Source organism: Lithobates pipiens, unplaced genomic scaffold (genome assembly GCF_037356315.1).
Source record: "Lithobates pipiens isolate NorthernLeopardFrog02 unplaced genomic scaffold, aLitPip1_a1.2 Scaffold_18, whole genome shotgun sequence".
Classification (NCBI taxonomy): Eukaryota; Metazoa; Chordata; class Amphibia; order Anura; family Ranidae; genus Lithobates; species Lithobates pipiens.
In genome coordinates, this window is record NW_027507758.1 from 355,176,330 (window position 1) to 355,193,682 (window position 17,353).

Sequence of the window (17,353 nt, forward strand, 5' to 3'; positions counted from 1 at the left end):
CACCATCCTAACATGTTTACCACACCAGACTGTCCACTCATTTACTTTTATGGAAGGACATGTCCTGTATTAATGGGGGTTTCTTCTTGTATTTTAGGGCCTCTCATTGTCTACTGGGACATTTGTCCTACCACTGACCACTGACATTCCCGTTGCTGACCACCAACTGCAGGGCACTTTTTCCCTTTCACCCATGCCAAAGATTTTGTCGTATGAACTCAAAGGCATTTTTTCCTACCTACCTGTGCCATAGCATTTTTGCCTCCTATTGCCTCCTAAGCTCTACTGTGCATAACTTCTTCCTTCTCTCTATACTAAGGCTATTGCAGAGCTCCAAGTTGGAGCAAGGCTGATTTACAGAGTGCACACATTATCTTTTCTTTGGTGGAGGACATTGCAGGGACTCTAACCATATAGCATTAAAGTGATTCTGTTGCTATCTATTTTATTTACCTGCAAAATAAGATGATTAATTACCAGTCCAACAGGTGCTGACTGGAAGTGTGTCGGATGTCTGGTTGTCCTCTTTGTCTTGTGGCTTCTTCCACCAGCACCCTGACTACTACAGGACAAGGTAACTAACATCAAAAGAAAATATGTGGACTTGTAGCACATGAGAGATACTATAAAACCAACAGACTTGTCAGAAAGTCTTGTTATGCCCCATACACACGGTCAGAAATTCAGACGGAAAAAGTCAGATCAGATTATGTTGTCAGAAAATCCGATCATGTGTGGGCTCTATCGGACTTTTTCTGTCGGACTTTGAGAGCTGGATCTAAAATTTTCCGACAACAAAATCTGATCAGATTTTTTCTGATTGTGTGTAGAGAATTCTGACGCACAAAGTGCCCCGCATGCTCAGAAAATTTTTTGAGACGAAAGCTATTGGCTACTGGCCTCTACATAGACCTGCTGTACATTTTGTACGTCACCTCGTTCCGAACAATCAGATTTTCCGACAACTTTGTGCGACCGTGTGTATGCAAGACAAGTTTCAGCCAAAATTCGTCTGAAAAAATCTGACGGATTTTGTGGTCGGAATGTGCGACCGTGTGTATGGGGCATTAGTGTTTTTTTTCTAAGCAGAAGTGCATTAGTACCACAGCAAGCATCAACTTGCGTTCTGCTTTAGTGCTTTCTTCCACCTAGCTATTCTATAGCATATACAAAACTAAAAAGGCAGTATTTGTTCAGAAATATAACAACCCAGCATACACAAAGACCCAGAAATTAGACATCCTCTTTGTTCAGCGATACATGTACTTTGAGCCATGGGCTAGGCAGGGTCGCCAATAATTAAATAAAAACCCAGCATATTAACTTTAATATAAACAGAACATATCTTGTAAAACAGATTTTGCTAGTGCATATTTGAAGTAAACCTGAGATTGGTCAATTTGGTATCCTATTAGGTACCAAGCAATAAATCTCAGGAATGCAATAGTATGTAAATACAGACCCACTTTTCTGGTCAAGAGCTTGCCCCTGCCCCTTTTTGATAATTGCTTACTAGAGCATCTTCAGAATTCAGGGACCTGGGGGCACCTAATAAGATAAAGGTGACACATATGGAGGTGCCTGCTATAGCACATAGGTGGCATTTTTCTAGGTCTGAACAGATTTAAATACATCTTACCTCATTAGTAAATTACTTTCTTCTGAAAAAAAAAAAATCCTGAAGTCTCTAAGAAACTCATTGAACAGGAAACGACTGCAAAAGTTTATATGCAGATTTATACTGTAAATGTAAAAAGCACAACCAAGAGTCACTCAATAATCAGAGCAGATCAAAAAGAATTAGGAGAGCAGATATGGAAATCATAACTTTCGAGAAAAATCTGGCTCTTCAAAGATTTCATCTACATACCATCATGTTATAGAGCAAAATGCATGCTTACCAGAGGGCAGCATTGTATCAATGTAATACTGATAGCATATCAGCTTTATTATACATTTGGCATGTGGACTTTTAAAATAATAATTCAAGTATAGGAACCAATAAAGAAGAATTTACTATTCATTTTCTTAAAATGTTAATTTCTTTAAAATGATGCATTTCATAAGCAGCTTTACATTAAACTTGGGTGATCATAAAAATAAGGTAAAATATTATACAGTATGATTATTTAACCACTTCAGCCCGGCCTATAGCAAAATGATGGCCAGGCGGTGGTTCTGTTAACCTGACTTCATCATATGATGTCTTTCAGGATAACAAGCCGGCGTGTGCCCAACGGGGCACACAGTGTGGTGATCGGTGGTGTGCTGTGCCACTCTGACACACCGCATCTCTGATCGTGGGAAGGGGCCTCTGACAGAGGCTCCTTACCATGTGATCAGCTGTGACCAATCACAGCGCGAACCAGGAAGTGCCGGTAAATGGCTTTCCTCAGTTCGCGCTGACAGAGAGAGTCGATCGGCGGCTCTCCTGTCAGAAGGAGGGGTATGCTTTGATAATCAGCACACTAATTATCAGCACAGCCCCCATCAGAGGTGCCACTACAATGCAAATCAGTGTCCATCAGTGCCCCATCAGTAATGCCTGTCAGTGCCCAAAGTGCCAATCAGTGCCCATCAAAAATCTGTCTCACACAGGAGGACTCTTCAGGACAGTCTTCGCTTTTCTTATGCAAGGGCATTCTATAAGACAGGCTTATGAAACCATGCCCCCACATTCCCCTTGCCCTGGATCATGCAAGATCATCATATTTGAATAGAATCCCAGTGTTCACTATGCTAACATGTTTACCACACCAGACTGTCCACTCATTTACTTTTATGGAAGGACATGTCCTGTATTAATGGGGTTTTCTTCTTGTATTTTAGGGCCTCTCATCACCATGTGATCAGCTGTGACCAATCACAGCGCGAACCAGGAAGTGCCAGTAAATGGCTTTCCTCGGTTCGCGCTGATAGAGAGAGTCGATCGGCGGCTCTCCTGTCAGAAGGAGGGGTCTGCGTTGATAATCAGCACACTAATTATCAGCGCAGCCCCCATCAAAGGTGCCACTACAATGCCAATCAGTGTCCATCAGTGCCCCATCAGTAATGCCTGTCAGTGCCCAAAGTGCCAATCAGTGCCCATCACAGTGCCAATGAGTGTCCCACCTGTCGGTGCTCTTCAGAAGCCCATCAGTAATGTCTGTTAGTACCTCCTTATCAGTTCTGCCTATCAGTGGCACCTATCAGTTCCCATCAGTGCTGCGTATCAGTGCCCATCAATACCGCCTATCAGTGCCACCTATTAGTGTCTATCAGTTCCGCCTGTCAGTGCCCATCAGTGCTGTCTATCAGTTCTCATCAGTGCCGCCTATCAGTGTAGCCCATCGGTGCCCATCAGTGCCGCCTATCAATGCATATCAATTCTACATTTTAGTGCCTCAGTCCTCATCAGTGCCCATTAGTGCCACCTTATCAGTGTCCATTAGTGCAGCCTCATCAGTGCTCGTCAGTGAAGGAGAGAAAAACCATTTTGTTTTCAAAAAAATTGGGACTTTTTTACATTTGTTTAACAAAAAATAAAAAACCCAGTGGTGGTAAAATACTACCAAAAGAAACCTCTATTTGTGGGAAGAAAATTATAAAAAATGTGTTTAGGTAAAGTGGTGTATGACTGCGCAATTGTCATTCAAAATGTGACAGCGCTGAAAGCTGAAAATTGTCCTGGGCAATAATGTATATGTTTAATGTTTGTAGCTTCAGCTTCATCCTCAACTCCACCAGAGGTTCTCCCCTAGTGTGTAACTTGTATGAGTATTTTTAGCTCCCATATGCATTACATTACATTTTCCTACATTGAACCTCATATGCCATATACTGTAGCTACCCACCCTTCTATAGCCAGGTGCTGGCATAAAGTTCTTTGAGTAAAAACTAACTGTTTGCATCAACTACTGTGGAACAGTAAGTCCCAGAATGTCCACACATTAAGCTCTCATTGTCTTCCATTATCCCCTCCTGACTGGCTTAGAGAGAAAGATGTGATCCAAGGTACCATAAGTAATTGGCCTCCATCCCAAATTTGAACAAAAAGAGAAAAAGTTTGGTCGGCGGGACTTTGAATGAGGCCAATCACTATACAGAGTAAGCACGTGGTATATAAAACAATTTTGCTTATATGGGTTCCGACAAAAAGGGGGGAGTTTTTTGGGTCTTTGAATGAGAGCTGTATACCAAAGAACAGTCTTGGCAAAGAACAAAATGTTGTAAAAGCCTCCCATCCTGTGAACCTGTATCCTGCTTCCAGTTATCAACCTGGCTTGTCTTGACCATTCCCTGAACTCCACCTGCATTGTCTTTGGCTTGTCCAGTTCCACTGGTCTGTTCCAGACCCGGCTTGCTTCCTGACTACCTTCCTGTCTGTGACCGTTACTCGATTCTTCAAGCCTGTGTATGACCCAGCCTGCCTGACCCTACTACCCTGCCTGCTGTCACCAGCACCAGCTGCCTGCTTACCTGTCTACCTGCTAAAGCCATCTGACGACTTCACCTGCCCAGAAAGGACATCTTCCCTGCTGCTAGCAAGACTTTCTGGCACTCGTGCGACTCTGCACTCCTGCACCTCCTGTCTACACTATCAGGGCCCCAAGTCAGAGGTGAATCTGAGCACTGGCTCTGATACCAAGTACGTGATAGTACAAGGCAGCCATGTCTGAGCCTGAATGAGGAGCCTCTCCCATGGACCAACTGTGTCATCATCTTACAGCACTCACGCAAGTGGTCAAGAGTCTGAAGGAGGGTTACGACTGGCTAGAGAAGCGTGTCCAACAAGTATCTTCACCCACATCAGTTTCTGCCACGTCTACATCTGAGGAATCTTCCGCTGCACCTACTGTAGTGATGGTGCTACTGAAACCCCAAGTACCGACTCCAGAAAGGTTCTCGGGTGACCGCAGCAAGTTCAGGACTTTCCATAATGCTTGCGAACTGTACTTTGATTACAGTCTCAAACTTTCTCACTTGAAGCTACTAAGGTGGGATATGTAATTTCCCTTCTGCAAGGTTAAACCCAGTTCTGGGCCCATTGTTTACTTGAATAGAAAAACTCGTGCCTATTAAGTCTGACTTTATTTTTTGAAGCCATGGCCCAGCTTTATGAGGACCCCCAGAAAACTGCAACAGCCAAGGCGGCCCTCCATGAACTCCAGCAAGGCTGCAAAGTGGCTGAGGACTATGTAACAGACTTTAGATGCTGGAGTGCAGATACCAATTCCGGTTGGGCTTATCTGAACCACTAAAGGACGAGTTGGCTCGTGTGGGAGTTCCTGGTTCTCTGGAAGCTTTGATAAACCTGGCAGCCCAAATTGATAGACGTCTGAGAGAACGCAGGACAGAAAGGTCTGTCAGGTGGTTCCGGCCTTTATGGATGATGCCACAGGTTTACAGTCCTCCAAGTTCAGCACCATCACCCTCTGGCACACCAGCTCCTGACTCTCCAGAACCAATGCAGCTTGGCATGCTTCGTCTTTTCCGCTCTCCGGAGAAATGCCAGCATCGTCGACAGAACAACCTGTGTCTATACTGTGGGGAGAATGGCCATTATGTAAGAACATGCCCAGTTAAGACTTGTGGATTCCTAAACCTTTCTTCTGCCAACCAGTCATTGCTGTCTCACAATTCTTCTCGCTATTCAGATCTCATTGCAGCTCCTGGAGGGGGTTATCCAGGCACCCGCTATTATTGATTCTGGAGCCTGCAGCTGCTTCATTGAATTGGCATTCGCCATGCAGCACAAGGTTCCACTGCAGCCAAGATCTCATGGACTTTAAGTTCAGCCGACAGATGGGTCACGCATTAAGTCTGGGCCTGTCACCCAAAAGACTGTTCTGTTACCTGTTATCATATCCGGTGTTCACAAAGAACTGTTACGTCTGGACGCCATAGCTTAACCCTTGTTCCCTGTGATCTTGAGTATGCCATGGTTACAGGCGCACAATCCCAGTATCAATTGGGGTACGGGAGGAATCAAGTTCTTATTATCCTATTGCCAGCAGCACTGCTTTTCCAAGGCACAAACTCATGTGTCTTCATTGCTATGTATGGACTCTGATGCTGAAGAATGTTCATCTGTTCCTGCGCCTTACCATGACTTCTTGGATGTGCAGGGACTCTTCTTCCCCACAGGCCATGTGATTGCCCGATCAAGCTTCTTCCAGGGGCCAAAATACCATTCGGGTGAATCTTCCCTTTGACAGAACTTGAACTTGCAAAGAAAATATATTGATGACAGCCTGAGGAAGGGTTTTATCCATCCCTCCACATCCCCAGCTGGAGTGGGGATTTTCTTCGTGGGAAGGAAGGATCACCCCCTTCAACCTTGTGTGGGCCACCATGATCTGAACAAAATCATGATTAAGAACCGTTATACCCTACCCTTGGTGCCAGAGCTGTTTCAGAGACTCATCTTCATCTTGCTGTCATCTTCACAAAATGGACCTATGTGGGGCATACAATTTGGTGCGTATTCGTGAGGGTGACAAATGGAAGACTGCATTTCGCACCCGATTTGGGCATTTTAAGTGCTTAGTAATGCCCATCGGACTTTGCAATGTCCCAGAAACATTTCAGCACTTTATCGATGACGATTTTTGGGATTATTTGGACTTATTTGTCTTTGTGTACCTAGATGGATATTTTGATATTTTCTGCTTCCTTGGAGGCTCATCGGGGACATGTTAGAAATGGCCTATACGCAATACCCGAAATATGTGCGTTTGAGTGCCAGAGTATCCAGTTCCTGGGTCTAATCCTATCCACAGAAAGCATAAAGATGGATCTCTAGAAGGTCTCTGCCATTTTGGACTGGCCGGCTCCCACAGACAAAGGGTACAGCGGTTTTTAGGATTTGCAAATTTTTGAAGAAAGTTTATCAAGGGATTCTCTGCAATAATTGCCCCTATTACTCAACTGACAGGACAATGCAAGCGGTTCCAATGGTCTTCTGAGGCATAGTCTGCATTTGAATCTTTGAAAAGACTCTGTACTTCTGCACCTATACAGACCCTGCTCTACCATATGTCCTGGTGGTGGTGCTTCAGAAACAGTAGTAGGGGTGGTTCTGTCCCAACATCAAGGGGCCAAGGCAGAAAAGAACTATGATGTTGGAGACCGTAAACTCTTGGCGATTAAAGCTGCTCTTGAAGAATGGAGATACTTGTTGGAAGGGGCAGCTACACTTAAAAAAAGTCAGTCACTTCCAACGCTAAGTGGTTTTAGAAAATGAAGGGCAACAGGGACATCAGTATTCCAAGACTGGGAGGATGTTGCCTTTCACAGATGGGGTAATCTGCTATCAACTCCCAAAAACACAAAAATGGAAGGCACGCACAACTAGTGCCTTAGCAATGCCATTTCATTTCTGTTCAAATTTTTCCTAGGGTGGGTACTCCCACACAGCAATTATTGTAAGCCTAAAAATCACAGTGTCTAAACATGTATAAACGGATGCGTTTCGTGGGCACACCCCCTTCCTCTGGGCTTGGCTACTTTGAGGAAGGGGGTGTGCCCTGAAATGCGACAGTTTAGACCCCATGATGGGATATAGCACATGTTTAGACACTGTGTGTTTTTAAGGCTTAGAAGAGTTGCTGTTTGGGAGTACCTACTTTTTAAGAATTTGATCATGGGTTAAAGGTTAGCCACTAGGTGTTTGCACCTTCCCTTTTTTGTCTTTTATGTTACCAAAAAAAACAAAAATATATTATGTTCCAACATTAAATAGACAACGTTGTTAATGTAACATATCAGCACTAAGCTAGATGGGAAAACAGAATTACCCACCTTTCTAGTGTAATTAGTTTAAAAAAGTATATTGTACCCCAGCAAAGCATAAGTAGTCATAATTTCACTTGCACTTTTTCCCAAATTCACAATAGTTAGGGCAGTGGTTATCAACTCCAGTGCTCAAGGCACAACAACAGGGCATGTTTTCTTGATTTCCGTTATTCAGCACATGTGATGTGATCAATTTCACTGCCTTAGGAATTCCCACAGTCGTTTCAAATGTGTGAAATCCTGAAAAAATGACCTGTTGTTACTGGAGGACTGGAGTTGATAAACACTATGTTATGGTATAAAAACTGGTACATAAAAAGGCGGAAGGGAGAAAAAAATGCAAAATAAACACAACATGAATAGACAAATATAAACAAAAAGAGAATGCAAGTCAAGAGGAAACTAGAATGTAGCCAGCATGTCCACAAAGTCTTCAATTCTGCGCTGTAAAGCAGTAGCAGCCTCCTTGATTTGCTCCAGTTCCTTGCCTCACTGCAACATATCAGCACTCATTTTGCCATTTGTACAATGGGGGAAAAACATGACCTAAATACAAAAAACTATTAAGGCAATGACGGTCAAGTGACTGAGGCCCTACATCAGGGGTAGGCAACCTCGGCACTCCAGCTGTGGTGAAACTACAAATCCCATCATGCCTCTGCCTCTAGGAATCATGCCTGTGATTGTCAGGGTCTTGCAATGTCTCATGGGATTTGTAGTTTCAAAACAGCTGGAGGGCAAACGTTGCCTACCCCTGCCCTACATACAGTTTTTTTGCAAGTTAATAGTAAACATGATGAAATACTTACCTACCCTGTGTCTTCTTGGGTGTAACCCGCTTGACATTCTGATGCCTACACTATTATGAATGTACACACTGAAAATACTCTGTCATCTTGGCCCTCATGTGTTGGTATACAAAACTATGCTACTTGTTGACACAGACAGCTTCTTCCACCTCTTCCTTCTCCATGATAATGGTAAGGCACTACCTACTTAGCAAACGTTGTGAATGGGTGTTTCAATTGTAGCTAAAAAAAAACTCAGCATGTCAATACAGAATAAGCAATAAACAACAAATAATTGGGCAAAAAACAGGCTTATAAAGACTTTGGTCTCTTTCTGGCTCGCTTTGGCCCTCGATGTGAGTCATGTCAGGGGATATATGGCCAGGTAAGACACAATCTGAGCTGGGTCCAGGTGTCAGATCCCATGGCTTCAAATTGAGAACTTAATTGAAAAGTTCCTCTAAAAAAGTAAAATACAAGATTTAGTAATCCCCAAAAGTCACATCTGTTTTGGCCATACATTTTCAAGAATTAGTTGACCAACCTTGAACTGGGTGTCTTGGCAATATTGCTTTGCCACCAGCTGACTCCACTATGCTGGACTCTGTTGTGTCCTTTATTAGAGACATAGTGGTCCAGCAGGATTTTGGGGGACTAGTTCCTGGCAAAACAAAAAAAAGGGAAGGTGATGCCATTTGCCAGGGGACAAAGACTGCAGATGAAACCCCCTCATACTCACTTCTAAATGTGTATACAATTATTAGCCAATAGGCCTTGTTTGTATAAATGTTGGGACACTATATGTAATTGATCTTCTGCTCACGAGCCAGAACACACCCAATAGCCAAGGAGGAGCTGAGGTGAATCTTTCAAAGTTTGCTTGGAGCAGTGGGACAGTGGGGACATATCATGCATGTGCTGGGGACTGCAGTAGGCCTGTACCTGGATGTCCTGCACTAGAGATGGGTCTAGGGCACTGATGTACAGTACACATGTTGTGTTACTTTGTGTGACTGCAAGCACCTGGTAAGTGGCAGTTCCCTGCTCTGTGTAAACCAGCAGTTCTACTCTCTCCAGGGCTGCACTGGCAAGGCTGTATTGATGGGGTTTGCTAAGCCAGGATGCAACCAGCAAGTGAGATTCACCTCTTAACTTCGACCTGAAGCCCCTGGGCTTGTTCCCACCTAGCAACACCCCCGGGGCAGTCTTTAAGGCAGGGCAAAAGGGGCAGCTGCCCAGGGCCCTGTCATTGTTGTGGGGCCCAAAGCAGCTGCCTCCTATTTGCCAACTATCCCAGTTTACATTCCCTTGTCCCTTGAAGTTTTAGTCCTGTGCTGCTACTAATGCTGCCCAGCTCTGCCCTATTGTTGTGTACAGATGACTCACCTGCAGACATGTGTTTACCTATAAATACTGGCATTCATATGTAAATAGCAGTCACATGCATATATAAATAGCTGAGGCCAACGGCATTGATATGTAAATAAAGGCAGCATTCATAGGTATATCATGCCCCCTGCAGTGAGGAGAAGATGTGCTGTAACCTATTGTAACCAGTGAGCAGTATTACTGTACAGTAATCTCCAGCAGCCAATCAACAAGCAGAAATGTGCTGTAACCTCTAGCAACTAATCAGTGAGCCTTAAAGAGTGCTGTAACCTCTAGCAACCAGTCAGTAAGCAGTAATAATATGCTGTAACCTCTGGCAACCAATCGCAATTGCTGCCTGATCTGATACAGTAAACTGATTTTAAGTCTTGCTGCTATTTATTGTATGTCTCAGAGAAGGTGGAGAGCCAAATTGCATGGGGGGGAGGGCCCTAAGAAAATTTTTGCCCAGGGGCCAATCAATATTAAAGAGTGCCCTGAACACCCCTGTCTGTGAATTAATGATTAAAAGGTTAAAGTTTGCACTTACCTGTTTGTTGGGAATGTGGCCTGGCATCTGGGAGCACGTTATGGGTTTCCTCTATTGTTGGTGGCCAAGGGATGGTAGATTCCCTTGTGGTGGCTTTGCTGGAGCTGAATTTTTTTATTTCCTGTTTCAAGTGAATTAATACAATAATGTAAAAATAGGAAGGAATATAGGAAAACATTACCAAATATTATTCTTCATATATGCTTTAGATTAGCTTAATCTTTTCTAAAGAAAAAGTCCTACCAAAAAACAATTATGAGCTGAGATACAATTCTCTCTGGCTACTTTTACAAAGAACATATACATACACATAATTTACACATTACATATTCATATTGTTTAGACACAACTATTGCTTACTTTTGTGAAGGATATGATGGATGTGATCTAGCTAGTCTGGTTCCTGGTGCTTGAGGTCAGACTATCTTTTTCTGACTTTGTCCTTCGATCGCTCCACACCATTTTTTTCTTTTCAGTTGTTTTTATTAGTTTTCAGTAGAAAAATACATACATTAATATGGTTTGACATATATTGTAACTTGACATACCTGCCTACTACTTTATTACTGTGGGGACTGCACATCCTACTTCTCAATGTGGATGCTACCGCCCCTTATAGGTGCGGAGCAGGAAGGGAAACACTTATCATAGAAAGAGAAAACAGTAAATGATCATGCCTCTGATTAGCATAGTATTATTGTATATGATAGGTTGATAATGTGTTTAACGTAAGTATTCAATAAACAAAGGGAAAAAACAATATAAAGAATAAAGAAACTTAGCTGTACCTGGGTGGAAACTAGAGCACTAATACCATTCAAAAAGGTCACTTTCATGGAGAAGATAAGCCTGTATTGGAGAATCTGGATGTCCAGGGTATCCATTGTTTATCAAAAGTTAATAACGACTGAGACCGAGTAGCAAAATGTTTTTCATAAGAGTGCTCCAAATTTACCCTTTCAATTACCTCCTTAGTATTAGGTACTAATTTAGATTTCCATTTGGAAGTTATCGTCAATCTGGCAGCTATTAGTAAATTAAGTACTATGCTCCTGAATTGAGTTGGAATGTTTTCAATTGTAAGGGAGAGAAGGGCCATTTGGGGGTTAGGTTTCATGAAAAATCCCTTTGTAGTGGAAATAATTTTGAAAACCGCATACCAAAAGCTGCAGATATGGTTTAATTCCCAAAGTATGTGATAAATATTGCCCTTTGAGCCACATTGTCTCCAACAAAGGTTGGGTTCTGAGGTAAAGATGATGGATAGCTGTACCGGCGTGAGATAGGATCTATGTAGAATCTTCAACATAACATCCCAATGGTTCGTACAATGAGTATGTTTATAGTTAATTTTTATTGCTTTTTTCCACTCCTCAGGAGAGTGAGTGGAGCCTAAATGCTTTTCCCAATTAGTCATATTAGAAGTTTTAGTGAATTTAGATTGATTTTGTAGACACTTTTAGAACCAGGATAGGCCTTTAAGCTCATTGTGGTTGGATAGCAAATAGTTCCATACACCATAATGTAAATTATATGATGAAGCTGGCCGGACGGTTCGGAAGTGTTTTATCTGTACCATAGAATAAGTATGCAAAGTGTTTTTTGTTTTTTTTAACCACTTGAGACCCGCGCTATAGCCGAATGACGGCTACAGCGCGGATCTCCTTTGCCGGGACTACGTCTATTGACGTAGTCCCGTGCACGAGCGGCCTGCGCGCCCCCTGAGGGGCGTGCGCGGCACGCTCTGTGATCGGCGAGTCTATGAGACTTGCCTGATCACCGATCCGAGCAAGGGGTCGATCCCGACCCCTTATCACGTGATCAGCTGTCAGCCAATGACAGCTGATCATGTGATATAACGGAGCCGGCAATCGGCTATTATTCCTCCTCGCGCTGACAGCGCGAGGAGAAAAAAAAAGAGCCGATCACGGCCAGCCCTGCCAGTGCCCACCTGCCCCCTGCCAGTGCCCACCTGCCCCCTCATCACTGAACATAATAAAAAATAAGTGCCCCCGTCAGTGCCACCCTGCAGTGCCCATAGTGCCACCCAGCAGTGCCCACAGTGCCACCCAGCAGTGCCCACGGTGCCACCCAGCAGTGCCACCCAGCAGTGCCCACAGTGCCACCCAGCAGTGCCCACAATCTGCCTCAACAAAGGTGCTGCACCCCAGTGCCACATATCCGTGCCCATCAGTGTCATCTACCAGTGCCCATCAGTGCCAGCAGTGCCGCCCATCAGTGCCCAGCAGTGCCACCTATCAGAGCCACCTATCAGTGCCCATCAGTCCCATCTATCAGTGGTACCTATCAGTGCCCCTTAGTGCCACCCACCCGTGCCACCCATCTGTGCCACCCATCTGTGCCATCTTATCTGTGCCCATCTTTGCCCATCAGTGCCGCCTTATCTGTGCCCATCAGTACCGCCTTATCTGTGCCTATTAGTGCCGCCTTAACTATGCCTATCAGTGCCCACCAGTGCAGCCTATCAGTGCCCACCAATGCAGCCTATCAGTGCCCACCAATGCAGCCTATTAGTGCCCACCAGTGCCGCCTCATCAGCGCACTTCAATGAAGGAGAAAAATGACCTGTTTGCAAAATTTTATAACAAACTATTAAACATGATTTATTTTTTATTTTTTGCATCTTTTTTTGTTTGTTTAGCAAAAAATAAAACTCCCAGCTGTAATTAAATACCACCAAAAGAAAGCTCTATTTGTGGGAAAAAAATGATAAAAATTTCATTTGGGTACAGTGTTGTATGCCTGCGCAATTGTCATTCAAAGAGCATCAGCGCTGAAAGCTGAAAATTGGTCTGGGACTGAGGGGGGTTTAAGTGCCCAGTAAGCAAGTGGTTAAATTAGGTCATTATAAGTGAATATGTTCTCCTTCAACCATAACTGTATGTTAAGATTTGGGATCAGGTATTCATATGTTCGAAGGTTGGTAATCTCCTGATTGGATTTAGATTCAGGATCTATATTAAGATGGAGTGTTTCCCAGGTGGAGAGTGTAGCAATAATGGAAGGGAATTGGGGACAGATTGAAGGTATGTTTGTTAGCTTGGCTAATAGTAGAGAGGGGAGGTCTCTATTTTGTAATATAGATTTTACTATTTGAACCCAAAGTTTAGTGGAGCCCTTGTCAAACCAAGTTTTCATTTGATCTAGTATTGCCGCTCTATAGTATTTACGTATGTTAGGAAATCCTGTTCCAGAAGGATATTTTGGGTATTTTGCTTTTCCATACAAATTGAATAATTTATGAAGCTAAGAAAGGATTTTGGTAAGCAAATGGGTATGGTTCTGAAATAGTAAATTAGTTTAGGTAGGAGGGTCATTTTAATAACGGCTATTCTGCCTAACCAAGAGAGTTCATAGGAGGCTATATGATGTACCGTATTTATCCTCGTATAACACGCACTTTTTCCCCCTTAAAATTGGGGGAAAGTCGTGGGTGTGTGTTATACGCCAATCCCCACTGTCTGTGAGTCTAAAATACTGAGCGCCGCCGAAAAATACAGAGCGCCGCCAAAAAAGACAGAGCGCGGCCGAAAAAGACCGAGCCGACTTGCTCGGCTCCGCTCGTAGTCCCGTCATCTTGCTGTTTCTGGAGCGAGCGCTGCCGAAAAAGACCGAGCCGACTGTACTGTGTACTCGGCTCGGCTCGGCTTGCAGTCCCGCCCATACTGGGCGGGACTGCGAGCGGAGCCCAGCCGAATACACAGGACAGACGGCTCGGTCTTTTTCAGCAGCGCTCGCTAGAGAAACAGCAGGGAGGCGAGACTACGAGCGGAGCAAGTCGGCTCGGTCTTTTTCGGCGGCGCTTGGTCTTTTTCGGCCGCGCTCGCTCGGTCTGTCTCGGCGGCGGGAAATTTAAACATGGGCAAGGCTGCAAACGGAGCTGGCCAAGCTGCAAATGACACTGCAAAGCTGCAAACAGCGCTGGGCAAGCTGCAAATGATGCTGGGCAAGCTGCAAATGACACTGATCATTCTGCAATGATGGACAAGGCTGCAGATGCACACTGATAAGGCTGCATTGACGGGCATTTAAATGTAAGTTTTTTTTTTCCTTAAACTTCCCTCCTAAAACTTTTTTCCTTAAAATGCCCTCCTAAACTTAGGGTGTGTGTTATACGCAGGTGCGTGTTATACCCCGATACGGTAAGTCATTTTTTACGGTTTGTATTAGGGCTGGGAAGTTCGCTGAATACATTAGGGATGTTGGAGAGGTTAATTTGATGCCCAAGTAAGGGATTGTTTTGGTCATCAATTGGAATGGGTACCCTTCTTTTAACGGGGATATTTGTTGTTTCGATAAATTAATGGGTAATAGAAAGGATTTTGTAACATTAAGCTTATAACTGCACCATATTCATGCAATAATTATGCAGTCTGGCCAGGGAAGAAGCCAGATTGGTAATTGTTAAAATCACATAGTCAGCGAAAGGCCTATCTTATGTATGTGGTTTGCCACCTTGATCCCTGAAATTCCATAATCCAATCTAATGGCCTCCGCCAAGGGCTCCATCATTAAAGTAAAAATGATGGGGGATAGTGGGCACCCCTGGCGGGTTCCATTCATGATAAAAAATTTATTGGAGAGGGCGTTGGATGAGAAAACTCTAGCCGAGGGTGTGGTATATAGGGCAGAGATTGCAGACAGGATTGTTCCTTGGAGACCGAACTTTTGCAGGGTCGCTTTGAGATAGTCCCAGTGGACCTTGTTAAAAGCCTTCTCTGCGTCCAATGCTAAAATTGCTGCAGGTGTTTTCCTAGTTTCTACTATATGTAGGAGGTTAAATAGTCATCTAGTGCCATCTGGAGTTGTCTACCTCTGACAAAGCCCACCTGGTCAGCTTTCACTAGCTTAAGGGTAATTTTCGCTAATCTATTTGCTAAGATCTTGGCGTAGATCTTTAAATCCGTGTTTAGTAGGGAGATGGGTCTGAAATTTTGAAGAGAATCCGGCTTCTTACCTGGCTTCGGCAACATGACAATAGTCGCCTGTAACATTTCCTCAGGGAATGCGGCCTAGGAGGCAACACTGTTGAACAAAGTGTCCAGGTATGGGACCAGAGTTTGCGAAAGTGCTGTATAATATTCTGTGGAAAATCCATCTGTTCCAGGGGATTTGTTTTTTGGCAAAGAATGTATAGTGTCAAGAATCTCTTTAGGTAAGATTGGTGAATTAAGCAAGGATAGTTCTTCTCCCTTTAAGGAAGGAAGATTTACTGAATTTTAAAAGGTGTTGATAGTCTGGCCTGTAGGTTGTGGTGTGGTGTTATCAGAGTGAAGATTATATAGGTCTCTATGTAGCACCGGCTCCTGAAGAGTATGCGCTATGTGTTTTTGTCATTTAATATTCCTCAGTCTCAGTACCAGTCTAGCTGGATTGCATTGTGTTCTGCTTGACCATAGGTGGCGCTGTCATCTCTGGCAGGTGCTAGAATGCAGTCCAGTTAGGTGCATTGAGTGCCAATTTTCTCTCGGAACCAGCCCAGTGGGAGTGTCACTCTTGCTGTGCATACTGGGAGGGGGTACTTAAGGTGCTGACATCACATGCTGACATCACATACTTATAGGTTCCGGTCCAGAAGGGCATTCTGTCTGTTTGGTCCTGGTCCTCCTTGCCTAGCCCCCAGGGCTCTCATGGCCTGGGTGCGGATCCACCCGATTCCAAGTCTCGGGGCTGGCTGGCCCGAGACAAAGTAACTGAAGGAAAGATTCAGAGGTGCTCCGATGCCGTCTTGGTTTGTGGAGAGGCCCAGCAACGGTAGAAGCATCCAGTGGAGGACTCTTCGGGAGAAGGCCGTGCAAAGGTTGGCTTCTCAGAAGGAGCCTGGAGGCTTAGTTGAAAGACCCCAAGCGAATCTGATCTCGTATGGTATCGCTGGACCGGCTGCAAGATGCTGGTACCGTACGAGGGTTCTCTAAGTTGTCTACATCTTTCAGTTATTCAAGTGTTCTACAACAAGTCTGTGGCAGAGACTTTATTCAAGTGTTCTACAACAAGTCTGTGGCAGAGACTTTATTCAAGCGTCCTATAGAAAGTCCGTGGCAGAGACTTCACTACTTCGCTTTATTTGAGCACTCTATCGGCTGCTAGTCCTGGTGAGAGAAGGACTATCCGATAAGGGTAAGGATCCAGTTGTGAATGGCTATTCTCTGTATTTTCCTAATGTGAGAGACTTTTTTCTACTTGACTTAGTTCCAAGAGTACCTGGACTTTCCTACCTAAACCCTCTAACCCTACTTTGAGAGACTGTGTTTCGTTTATTCTTCTTTGCAAATAAAAATCCCTTAAGCGGATCTGGTGTCGGTCTCTGCAGTTCTTGGGCCATCTACCTCGGGAAACCCCTAGACAAAACACGAGGTCAAGAAGGTAACGGTAAGCCCAATTAAATCAGCCGCTCCTTCGGGGGGCAGTGCTACATCTATAATATTTCATGAAGGCGTTATCTATCTTTGTTGGGTGATGTTCTAGCATGCCTGTGTGTGGGTCCTTAATGGAGATGAGTTTAGACTTTTGTTGTCTTTTTGGATATATATTTGGCTAGTAATTTGCCTGCCTTATTTCCTTGGGCATAATAATTAGCTTTAATGCGTCTCATGTAGTTTTGATGGTTTGAGAGAAGTGCTAGGCGGACTTTCTGTTTGCAGTAAAATAGATCAGTTTCTATCTTAGGAGGAGGGTTATTTTTCTGTGTATCTTCTAACATTTTAAGGTCCTCGAGCAAACTGTTCAACAGCCTCCCCCTCTCCCTTTTTGCCCTAGCCTCTGTTTGAATAAGTAAACTTCTGCTAAAGACTTTATGGGTACACCAAAGAGAGGTTATGCTGATATCTACATTATCATTAATCTGGACAAA